This window comes from Onychomys torridus, chromosome 5, assembly GCF_903995425.1.
Source record: "Onychomys torridus chromosome 5, mOncTor1.1, whole genome shotgun sequence".
In the NCBI taxonomy this organism is placed as follows: domain Eukaryota; kingdom Metazoa; phylum Chordata; class Mammalia; order Rodentia; family Cricetidae; genus Onychomys; species Onychomys torridus.
In genome coordinates, this window is record NC_050447.1 from 54,745,594 (window position 1) to 54,758,093 (window position 12,500).

Sequence of the window (12,500 nt, forward strand, 5' to 3'; positions counted from 1 at the left end):
ACAAAGGAAATTAAACCACTAAATTATCATCCCTTTGTTTAGCAAACAGAACAGTTTTCTAGTTGCTAAGGCAACAGTTATTTCACAGTTACCCCATGTTGCTTAAACAATTATTTTTCTAGTCAATCTACCAATCGTACTCACTCACTCACTCTCTACTTCCCTCCCCTCCTCCCTCTCTCTCTCTCTCTCTCTCTCTCTCTCTCTCTCTCTCTCACACACTCACACACACACACACACACACACACACACACAATCAATCAATCAATTCACTTCAATTTCATGGGAACATTTGAAAAAATAATTTGAAAATTCACTCCTGGTGACTGGACCCCTTCAAAGTGTCAGGGACGCCACATAAGTGCATAAAGGCACTAACAGTGATCTCTAATGTGCCTCCGGGCTGCATGCAGTTCAAGAACAACAGCTAAATCAGCTCTGGAAATGGCTGGGTAACACTGATACTGCCAAGAAAACATTTGGTTATTAAGATCAATCCTTTAAACCCCAAAACATGCTATACAACATTTTACTGAGGTAGTTTCTTAGAAAGAAAAAGGCATTTAAATTGGTTACAGTTGCTGATGCAACTGGGAGAATCAGAAAACAAGACTATGAAATTTGATGCTAAAAACACGGTAATAAATACACTTACACATACAGAGTGGCAATAAATCTGTGAAAAGCAACCTTTTTTGTATATATGACAATCCCCAAGTGGCATTAAAATAATGGAGAGAGAGTTCCAAATAGCATATGAATCTGATCTGTATGCCATAGGCTAGTACTAAAGAACAAAATTTAAGATACAATTATTTTAGAAAATATATATAGGAAATAAAACTATACATTCTAATGGATAATCTTCTCTGGGCTATGTCCACTCTCTTCTTTTGTGGTACAAAGGACATGGGCTAATAAGGGTAAAGGCTAGGAAGGCCCAGGGAGGGAGAAACAAATGCTGAGGATACAAGGCTGTGAAAAGAGGTCTAAGAGTGATACACAAAAACACATCCTGGCTGCAAAATGTGGATGAGGCTGAGTAAGGCTAGGAGATGAGTGGCACGGCTACACTGAGGACAGTCAAAGGTTACAGAGGAAGAAAGATGGCAATATGCCCTCCCCTCTCTGTCCCTTGCTACCACTTGTGGTAGGCAAGAGAGCTGGCCCTTGGGTCACAAGAGTGAGAGAACTAGCCCTGCTCTACACCAGGTGCAGCACACTAGAGCTGACACTGTTTTCGGGTCAGATGACCCAGCCTTAAGGGTGTGAGAACAGGAGAGCTGACCCCACCACCCCTTCATGTTCCCCCCCACAAGCATCAGGTGAGAGGGCCCTGCACCTTGCCTGAGCAAAACAGTAGAGTGGGCTCTGGTGATGTGAGTGAGGGGTGACATGGATCTGAGGGCCCGAGAGCAGGAGAACAGACCCTGTTTCTTGCTGTAGGCTGCATGGGGTGAACTAGTTGAAGCAGTGCTGGAGAGCTGGGCTGAGTAGTGATGATGAGGGAAAGCTAGCAAGCCTATCAACCCAACTACCACCCAGGCCCAGAAACAGGGCCAAGTTGACCCATTCTAGCATCCATGAGCACATGAAGGGAACAAACCTACAGATCCAAAACATCAGGGTCTCCATGACACAGGACAACAGGATATCCAAGAGAAGCCCATTATCAGTGGTGTAGTAAAAACCAGAGGCCTTGAGCCACACCAGAGCCAGACCAAAGACTCGTGGCAATGAACACTTGCAAGTAAAGATGAATAGACTAAAGGGTAAACTGTGAGTCAATGGGCCACATTACAGCTTCCACGACAAGATTCTTCCTTTTGGTTGTTGTTATTGTTGCTGTTTTATTTTTTATCTTGTCTTGCTTGTCTTGTTTTGGTTTTTATTTTTCTTTTAAATTTGGTTTTGATGAGGGAGTTGCAAGGGCAGAGGGCACATGTGAGGAAACGGGGACTGGAATACATGATGTCAAATTCACAGAGTCAATAAAAATTTAAAAAGAGGGCAGCAAAGTACTGGCTTAGAAATGGCAGTATAAGCCGGACAGTGGTGGTGCACAACTTTAATCCCAGCACTTGGGAGGCAGAGGCAGGTGATCTCTGTGAGTTCAAAGCCAGCCTGGGCTACAGAGTGAGTTCTAGGAAAGGTGCCAAAGCTACACAGAGAAACTCTGTCTTGAAAACAGAGGAGGAGGAGGAGGAGGAGGAGAAGGAGGAGGAGGAGGAGGAGGAGGAGGAAAAGGAGGAGGAGGAGGAGGAGGAAAAGGAGGAGGAGGAGGAGGAGGAGAAGAAATAATAATGACAGTATAAAGGTCTGGGTTCACAATATCTAATAAACAAAAGTAAGTATAAATACACATTCATGTGGAGAGGAAATAGGTGTGTGTGTGTGTGTGTGTGTGTGTGTGTGTGTGTGTGCATGCACATGTAGTCATACATACATTTATTGTATTTCCTAAGTGTGTTCAAGAAAGCCCAGGAACAAGTGACAGAAAAGCGGGAGCAGAGAGGAACTTAATACATCAATGCCATAAAATCAATTTCTAAAGCATGTACTCCCTTAAAGGGAACCAGGAATCCTTAGAGCCAGGGCTCGTTTCACTGTTGGGAAGAAGTGCAGCAAGAATCTGAAACATCTTATACTAGAAAGTAAATGCTCAGTGATTGATGGAGACATTGCAAAGGAACACACAAGAAGCATAAAGGGCTCCTACTAGCCAAATGAGGCAAACTCTGAGCAGAAAAATAAGTAATAAATGGTAGGTATAGGTAGTACATACCTACAATTTTAGCACCAGGAGGGTAGATGCAAGAGAATCAGGAGTTCAAGGTCAGTCTCAAATTTATAGTGTTTACAACCAGTCCAAGCTAGATAAGACTATGCATCACATAAATATTAATTGTTCAACACATTTTTAGGGCTGTACATATAAGTCAAACCAATCAACATGAGGTCTGCACATCCCACTGTAAGTTATTTATATTTATATTATTTTAAAATAAAATGATGACATTATTAGGCATTCAATAGGAATCAATGGGATTAGGGATGTGTGCTTAACAAGAATGAGAACCTGAGTTTGAATTCCCAGCATCCATATTAAAAAGCAAACAAACAAAACCTGAGCATCTATAACCCCAACACAGGAGCAGAGGCAGAGACAAATAGATGGAGCTCATGGACCAGCTAGTTCAGTCACTAAATGAAACCTAGGTTTATCTTTAAGACCCTGTCTCAGCCGGGCGGTGGTGGGGCCCACCTTTAATCCCAGCACTCGGGAGGAAGAGGCAGGCGGATCTCTGTGAGTTTGAGGCCAGCCTGGGCTACCAAGTGAGTTCCAGGAAAAAGGTGCAAAGCTACACAGAGAAACCTTGTCTCTAAAAATAAGGTGTGGGGGGTGGGGAGGGAAATGAGGGCAGTAAGATGGCTTAGCAGATAAAAGCTCTTGCTGTGCAAACCTGACAACCTAAGTTCAATCTCCAGATCCCACAGTGGAAGGGCTAAACCTTAAGAGTTTAAGGTTTTAAACTTCTTAAGCTCTTAAGAGTAGTCCTCTGATCTCCACATATACTCACAACATGGGGTATCTATTCAAACATATGCCCTGGTATCTATGCCTCCTTATCTGTATGAATGAATGAACAAATTTAAGATGCAGAAAAAAAGTGCTCATCTGTTCAATATAGTGTTAATAAATATGATTGAAACAAAGAATCATCCCTTAGCCACAATAATACAGGTGAGTAATACAGAATACCATAACAGATGCCAAGCTGACCAGTGGGAGATCTGATTAATAGGTGCTAGTACACTCCTAGACTACATTCCATTCCCAGGGATGCACATGTGATGCACGGGAAGAAGAGCATCCTTCCTTCCAGGACTGTGAGAACGATATGAGAAACAGCCCAAACTTAAGTTGTCCTTCCTACACAATATAGTTTGTATTCCTTCAAATTATGAAGAACATGAAATATGGGGAAAGCTGGGGGCAAGTTCTAAAATTGCAGGATTCTGAAGAGAAAGACAACCTATGTTCCTGGATAGAAACGGGCCAGAAAGGAAAATGGATGATTAGAAGAGAGCTGGCAGAGCCGCTGATTTCCTACTCTAGAGTGGAATACACTGTGGGTAGGAGAGTGTACTTTCAGGTGAAAATCACACAGAAAGAAAGGAAATACAGAACTGAGGAAGCTGGATGTCAATTGGCAGATCAGGTGAAGGAGCACAGACTTCTTTGTATTGTAAATATGACACTATTTGAAAGTATATAGCATATATTGGGCACTTTGAATATATTTTGTATGAATTATCCACTTATGTTCTCTGTCATTCTGAGTTCTTTGTGTCTTTTTTGTTTAAACTGGTATTCCATTTTTTTTTTTTAATTTTTAAAAACCGACTTTCCCTAAGCACAAAAATCTTTTCTAGATGGTACCTACTTACATTTAACATTATTCTGAAATTTAAGCTACTTTAAGTGGATAGAATCACAACTACTTCTAAGTACATCTTAGACCCTAACTATCAGCCCAAGGTATAATTTCATATTCACAAATGTTAAGTGAATCTTCTTAAAATTCTTAAAATCAAGTATCTCAAATGTTCTAAATGGACATTTCATCAGCAGAGTTGAGCGAAGGATACTGTGTGCATGTGTCTCAACACCTGGTCTCTAGCTATCGACAGTTTTATAAGACTGTAGAACCTTGAGGAGTTGGATTCACTAAATGGATCAATGGAACCTTGAGGAGTTGGAGCTCACTAAATGGATCAATGGGTGGGTCTTCAGGTTTTATATCCTAGCCTTACTTCTGGTTGGCTGCTTCCTACTGTGGACAATAACAACCATCTGCCTCAAGCTCCTGCCCTCATACTTTGATAGACTATATATATGCCTTCTTATGCCGGAAGCTAAAGTAAACCCTTCTTTCCTTCCTTCCTTCCTTCCTTCCTTCCTTCCTTCCTTCCTTCCTCCCTTCCTCCCTTCCTCCCTTCCTCCTTTCCTCCCTCCCTCCCTCCCTCCTTTCGTACTTGAGTTGCTTTGGCAGTTGTTTCTGTCACAGCAATGAGAAAGGTAACTGTGGTGGTATGAAAGAAAATGGCCCCCAAAGGGAGTGACACTATTAAGAGGTATGGCCTTGTTAGAGGAAGTGTGTCACTGTGGAAGAGGGTTGTGAGGTTTCATTTATGCTTAAAATACCGCCCAATGTCTCGGACACTTTCTGCTGCCTGCAAGATGTAGAATTATGGAATATGGACACCTGAGACATGATGATTCTCTGAAATTTTACATTTTGTATAGATGTGTGTGTATGTGTGTGTGTGTGTATGTGTGTGTACACATATGTATGTGGAAGCTAATGGACAACTTCTGAAACTGGTTCTCCCCTTCTACTGTGAATTCTAGAGATCAAACGCAAGTCATCAGAGTTAGCAGCAAGTGCTTTTATTTGCTAAGCCACCTCACCAGCCCAACATGATGATTCTTTATGTTTACAGCACTATACATTATAAAGTAAAAAGGTCTCCAGAACTAGATTTCAAACTACCAACATATATGAAATTCAAATAGTATATATTTAACATGATGGATGATATTTTGTTAAAACTTTACACTTAGGCTACTTTGGACTAAAGATTGCTTTTAATATTGAGCATAGTGTCATACATAGGAGTCCATCCTCATATTATTTCCTCCATTCAAAGGGCTACAGACCCTTTGCCACATGGCTCAGTGGCACATCACCACACAAAAGCACGCCATTTACTACTAATCTTATCTCTGCTGTTTCATCAAACCCATAAAATGTGAGTATTGCCAACTCTGACTGTAAAACATAAAGTGCAACTGCAGAAACCAAAAAGATGATTCTGTTGTCTAGATGTAGAGATAACAGAACATGTTTACATTAAATATTTTTAGCTCTGTCAACTGAAATGGCAGGAACTTAAAACAACTAAGAAAATGTATATCCCTACTATTTTGTTTTGTGGGACAGAGACTCAAGCTTGCTATGAACTTGCAATGTAGTCAATCACAGGCATACATCACCACACACAACCTCAGTATTTACCTTCTGCTAATACAATAATTTTCACAAAGAATTTGTAGGCTAGACTGGAGAGAATTTCTGATAAGTCCAGATACGGCTGTACAGAGATAACAGGATGTGGAAGAATGAGAATATAACTATGAAATGCCTTGGCTTATGATCCAATGTTATTACCTGACACCTTGATTGTCTGTGCCTTCATCCTTCTGAAAGGACAATGGCATGTATGAGAAAACCACTGGCTAATCCTTCTGCTAAGTAACAGACAGGAATGATGCAAGAATCAGTAAGTGCCACATTGATACCAACGAAGTTCATGAATAAATAAACCCATCAAACAAATTAGGACTACAACATTCCTGGATAGATGCCAAGAAAAAATACGCATTTTAAAAATTTCTATTTGATGACTTAAATGGGGCAAATAAAGGTCCTAAAAGAGGCTGCCAAAGCCTTCAGAGGAAAAAATCTAGTTTAAAATATCAAATTGTTGACCTAAACTTTAAAATGATTGTACTAAAAACACAGTTTCAATTTTATCCAAGAAATTAAATAAGCTTTTAGTCTATTAAACCACTAACTAACTATTCCTTTTTTCCAAAGAATTGAATACTAAATAACTTACCTAAATATTGGAAACCACAGTATATGTATGAATCTCACTATAACACCAAGCTAGACACTTGCGAGAGTAATTGTGAAGAATGAAAAGAAATTCATGATCTTTGCTTTCTGTGCAGGCTCAATCTGTTTTATACTCTTTGTGGCACATCCATCAAAAAGAATCTCTGTATCATGTCATGTCATGGGTTATGGGTCTGTATCTGTAGCACATGACAGACAGTGATGTCAAAAACAATGAAGCCAGTCAGTGAGGGCGCACGGCACTCAGGAGGCTGAGGCAAGCAAATCTCTGAGTTCCAGGCCAGCCTAGTCTACAGAGCAAGTTCCAGGACAGCCAGGGTTTTTACACAGAGAAAGCCTGTCTAGGAAAACAAAACAAAACAAAAAAACAACAATAATGAAAGCAGAGCTGTACTGCTTGATGCTTATCCACACTCTGTTTTAGATTTGCTCCTGGCTATTTCCCACTAGCTTTTAGAATTTATCTATTCTCTCTCCAGATACTGTCTTACCACTAGATCACACTGATGCTGAATCAACAGAAGTCATTGTTATGTCTGAACAAATGTCAAATTTTGGCAACTGAGTATTCATCTCCACTGCACACTCTGTAAACAAACACCAAGACATCACCAGAAATGGCCATGCTACATGCCCAAGTTTACAACAGACATTTCAACACACTTGATCTTGCCTATTTCCACTATTCTAAAGAATAAACACTCATCTTGAGGTATTTTTAACAGGACAATTAATATTATTATACTGTTCAGCATTAGGCATTAGACTTGGAATTTAAAAAAAAAAAAAAGCTGAGAGTGACTCTGATTTCCTGATGATCATGAGCAAGATCCAGGGTTCTAGCTCCACAATCAAAGAGAAAAGCTTATACTAATGAGTTACAGGTGGTTTATTTGATCACATGTGGATAAGAATAAAATTAAAGGTGTGTGCCACTATTGCCAGCACTCAGGGAATAGAGGCAGATCTCAGTGAGATCCATCCTGGTCTACAAACCGATTTCCAGGAAAGCCAGGGTTGTTACACAAAGAAACCCTGTCTCAAAAACAAACAAACAACAACAAAAAAAACAAAGAAACCAAAAACACAACAAATATATATAAGCTGGGTGGTGATGGTGCACACTTTAATCCCAGCACTCAGGAGGCAGAAGCAGGAGGATCTCTGAATTCTGAGTTCAAGGCCAGCATGGTCTACAAGAGTGAGTTCCAGGACAGCCAGGGCCAGACAGAGAAATTGTCTTGAAAAACTAAAATCAAATAAACATAAAGAATATTTTCAGGCCGGACAGTGGTGGCACACGCCTTTAATCCCAGCACTCGGGAGGCAGAGCCAGAAGAAACTCTGAGTTCGAGGCCAGCTTGGGCTACAGAGTGAGTTCCAGGAAAGGTGCAAAGCTACACAGAGAAACCCTGTCTCGAAAGAAAAAAAGGAATATTTTCAAAATTTCATTATTAAACCTGCTTCCTCATGGTCTGGCCACCAGTTAAGTTCTATCTCCCTAAGACCTCATCCCCCTGAGGAATGAAAGCATTCCTGTGGTGTTACTTCCATGGCATGCCTGGCCGGAGAGAAGGCCAAGGAAGCCCTGAAAAATTCTAAGATGTGCCTTGGCAACCTATTTAAAAAAAAAAAAAAAAAAAAAAAGGTGCTTGAGAGAGAATTTTTTCTGGACTCTAATGACAAGTTCTAGGAGATCTTGAGGACTCACCAAGTACACACAACAATATATAACTTTTAAATAGATTCAGAAATAAGCTTCACTAATATACTCCTTTCCCAGTAAAGAATCATTGATGTGTCTTGCTTCCGTTTCAAGTACTAGAGATGAACTCACTGAGGCTGACTGAGACAAAAGATGAAAATTCGTTCCAGGAGGGACTGTCTTAGGGACCATCAATGGCTTCTAATCACAGAAAGGGGAAGAATGATCACTAAGAAACACAGGTGGCTGTTGATTTCTCCCAGGTCCAGAGAAAAGACAAGATGCATGTAAATAGAGGCCAAGAGCTGGCAGACATCACACAGGGATTCAGATGCTTGCTAAATCCACATTACAATCACTTTCATTTTCCCAGTAAAGCTGCTTTTAGCCTTTAAGATATGAATTAATTCATTTTCTAGTATTTCTTGGACTAGTCATATAAGCATACTGTAACCACATCCATCTTGAAAAAATATTACACAGGAATTAACAGTGGTATAACTACTTATTCACTTTCAAAATACTGAATTAGGTATTCCTGTGTTCTGGGCTATCAGAGCATGTGTAACTTCCTGTGAGTTTGTGATTATAGATCACAAAGTGGTTCCTAGAGTGGACTCTCTGGGATCAACAGCATCAGCATTACCTAGAAATTTGTTCAAAGTATTTCAGGTGCAGGAGAGATGGCTTAGTGGTTAAGAGCTCTGGCTGCTCACCCAGAGGTCCTGAGATCAATACCCAGCAACCACATGGTAGCTCACAACCATCTATAAAGGAATCCAACACCCTCTTCTGATGAGCAGATAGACAGAGCACTCATACATAAATCAGTAAATCTTTAAAAGTGTAAATTTTCAGCTCTACTCCATACCCTGATTTAGAAATTGAGGGAAAGAACTATCAACTACTGTTTTAACAAGCTCTCCAGAGAACTCTTAACACACCTCACTCACCAAGGAACACTGGGTCCCAAGGTTATCTCAAGGTCTTGAGTTGGTTCTCAGCATCTGGTTTCTTGAGCCTCTTAGTATCTTTAGCAGCATGAAATGAGTGGAACAGACAGGTGCAAGTGCTTTGGTAAATCGCAGAAACTACAACACTTGAAAGATGTCAGCATGGTGATAATGAAAAGTGTGACAATTGGGACTGGAGAGATGACTCAGTAGTAAACAAACAGTACTTGTTGCTCTTACAGAGAACCTGTGTTCAGTTCTCAGGACCAACAGGGCAGCTCACAACCATCTACAACTCCAGTTACAGAAGAATCAACAACCCCCATGAGCACCAGGCCCCCACTTGTGCATACACATGTATACTCATACAAAATAAAAATTTAAAAATCTAAAAACTTTTTTCTAAATTGTTACATCCCTACAACATACAACAAGGCAATAAAAGAAAACTCACAAGCCGGCTACAGTGGTGCACACCTTTTTAATGCTAGCATTCTGAAGACAAGCAGGTTGATCTCTAAGACTTCCAGGCCAGCCTTGTCTATAGAATCAGCTCCAGGCCAACTAAGGTTACATAGTGAGACCCTATCTCAAAAAACCAAAACAACAAAAGAGAAAGCTCATTTAAGAAGTATATTGTAGAAAAGGTTTTTTTAAAGAGGGTGCTTCTAGAAGATTAAAAACAAAAGATTAACAGACAAAAAAGAAGTTCAAATGAAATTATCATCACAGGCAAGGAGAGCTAATCCCTCTATATAAGGACAGCTGTGAGACTGCTCTAAAGGCCTGCTTACAGGACTGGCCTTAGGCAGCAGTTGGAAATAATTTACAGAAAACTAGATTTCTGAAGAGCTCCCACCATCAACTGATAAGAAAGGCTCCCTGTGCCTGAACTGCAAGTGCAAACAAAATGCTTATGCTCAGCACCTGCTTTCAGTCTCAAGGTCTAGAACTACTTATATATATATATATATATGCCAGGCTGAGGTATTTGTGTGACGGTCACCAAGCCCTGCATGCAGCCACTAACAAGCTTCCCTAGTTAGGAACATTTCTCTTGCACTGTCATAATTTCTTGGAGAATTAGATGTGGCTTGTGTGACTCTACTGGGAAACTTAGACCTCTTTCCCCCCCAAACTTCACCCCATGCACCTTGTCTTTTGCCGATTCTGCTTTCCATCCTTCTGTTGTAATAAGGCATGGAGGGTTGTAAAAACAATTATCACCCTGAGTCAGGCCTGTGTGTTCTCCTAGCAAATTACCAAACTGGAGAATGGTGCTGGAATCCCTAATATTTTCTTACTAACACTATTAATGAGGGAAAACAATGTCAACACCATTAAGTCTGCCATGTTCATGCTACCCTTATTTGATCCATTAGTAAAAGCATTTTACTATTATTTTATTCCCATTATCTTATTTTGCAACATATCCAGTAAACCTAATTCAATCACATGCAAAATCCTTAACAGACAAAGGCAGGGCAAACTTATAAGCCACTAGGGAAACTGGTATGCTGTAACCAACAGAGGAATACTTTGTAGGCAGGACCAAACAAGAGGAGACTGACCACTAAACCCGGTTACCTGGAAAACATAAAACTTAAAGATACTGGGAACAAATCTCAAAGAAAGTCATCATCTCCCACAACTCTAAATTATATGTAACTTGTTACTTTTATACAGTAAGACATAATGACAGAAAAGACAAGGTTTCAAATGAAGCCCTAAATTATGGCACAGACTCTACCGCTCCCGAGGACTGGCTTGCCACCAGGCTTATTCCCAACAGGTCAACCTTATTAAGCAGGCTGCCAAGAACGCAAATGAGAACAGCTTACTCCTCCATGTTCTGAGGACACTCGTGGTGAGGGATACTGAAGAAACTCAAGGGAGTTTGGCAAATTTACTCTTAGAAAAGCTACTCTTTACACCATTTAAAAGACCAAGGAAATGTTGAAAACATTAAGAATATAAAAATTAAATAAGATTAACATGGTGCTTATTAATAACAGTATCATTAATGATGGAATACTTTTCAGCCTTACAATCACCACTAAAATTTTCTAATCTATGTAAACTATTAGGCCATGGATACTTTTTTTTTTTTTTTTTTAAAAAAAAGATAGGGTCTCACTATGTAGTTCTGGCTGTCCTAGAACTTACTCTGTAGACCAAACTGTCCTCAAACTCAAGAGACTCACCTGCCTCTGCCTCCCAAGTGCTGGGACTAAAAGTGTGAGGCACTACACTGGACTTAGACTAGGGATACTTATAGTTTATAAGAATTTGATATGAAATAAGACAATGATATACTAGAATTTTGTAGCATACTGACTGGAATTAAAATAGTCAAAAGTAGAGGGGCTGGGAATATGGCTCTGTGGGTAAAGCGCTTAATGTGCAACATGAAGAACTGATTTTGAATCACCAGCACCTATGTCAAAAGCCAGGCACAGCAGCATGTGCCTGTAACTCTCATACTTGGGTAACCTGGGGCACAGGTGGATTCCTGGAGCCCATTAGCCAGCCAATAAAGGTGAATTAGTTCAGTCAAAAATGTCTCAAAAAACAAGGTGGAAAACAAGTGCCACAGACACCCCAAACCAACCTCTGACCTTTATACACATATACACCACACACAACACTCAACTAGGTACTGATGCCTAATGTTTGCTGATGAGACCTGGTTAACCCAGTATTTACTGGTCTGTCTTTAGCACTAGGATATTGTATAACTGTTTTCAGTGATGACTTTGCTTGTTTATATTCTCAAAAGCCAAAGTTTTAGCCCCACTAATAAACCAAGATGTTTTTCTTTTACTGCATTTAATTAATTTATTTCTTTGTGTGGATGTGTGTGTGTGCCCTCTCTCATGTGTACATGGAGGTCAGAGCACAACTTTTGGGATTTGGTTTTCTTTCCACCATGAAGGTCATGCAGACTGAATTCAAGGTCATCAAGCTTGACAGTAAGTGCCTTTACCCTCAGAGCCACCATGATAGCACAAACCCAAGATCTTACTTTTACCTAGAACTGCACTTTTTATCCCTCAGGCTGCGCTGTCTATAACTCAGAGAAGGTAAATAATATTCTTCTGCTACAGTCTAGTCAAGGACTTTTAATAAACTAGA

General features: G+C 40.1%; 1 protein-coding gene and 1 non-coding gene across 5 annotated transcripts in view; one reads left to right on the plus strand and one right to left on the minus strand.

The window, feature by feature from the left end:
* The window catches only part of Arid4b (AT-rich interaction domain 4B), a 122,879-nt gene that overhangs the window by 78,977 nt on the left and 31,402 nt on the right, over positions 1–12,500 (minus strand). The gene's annotated exons all lie outside the window — the stretch shown is intronic.
* Positions 8,485–8,601, plus strand: LOC118584924. The gene has a single exon (XR_004945092.1). It is a non-coding gene; the product is annotated as a small nucleolar RNA SNORD22 (small nucleolar RNA).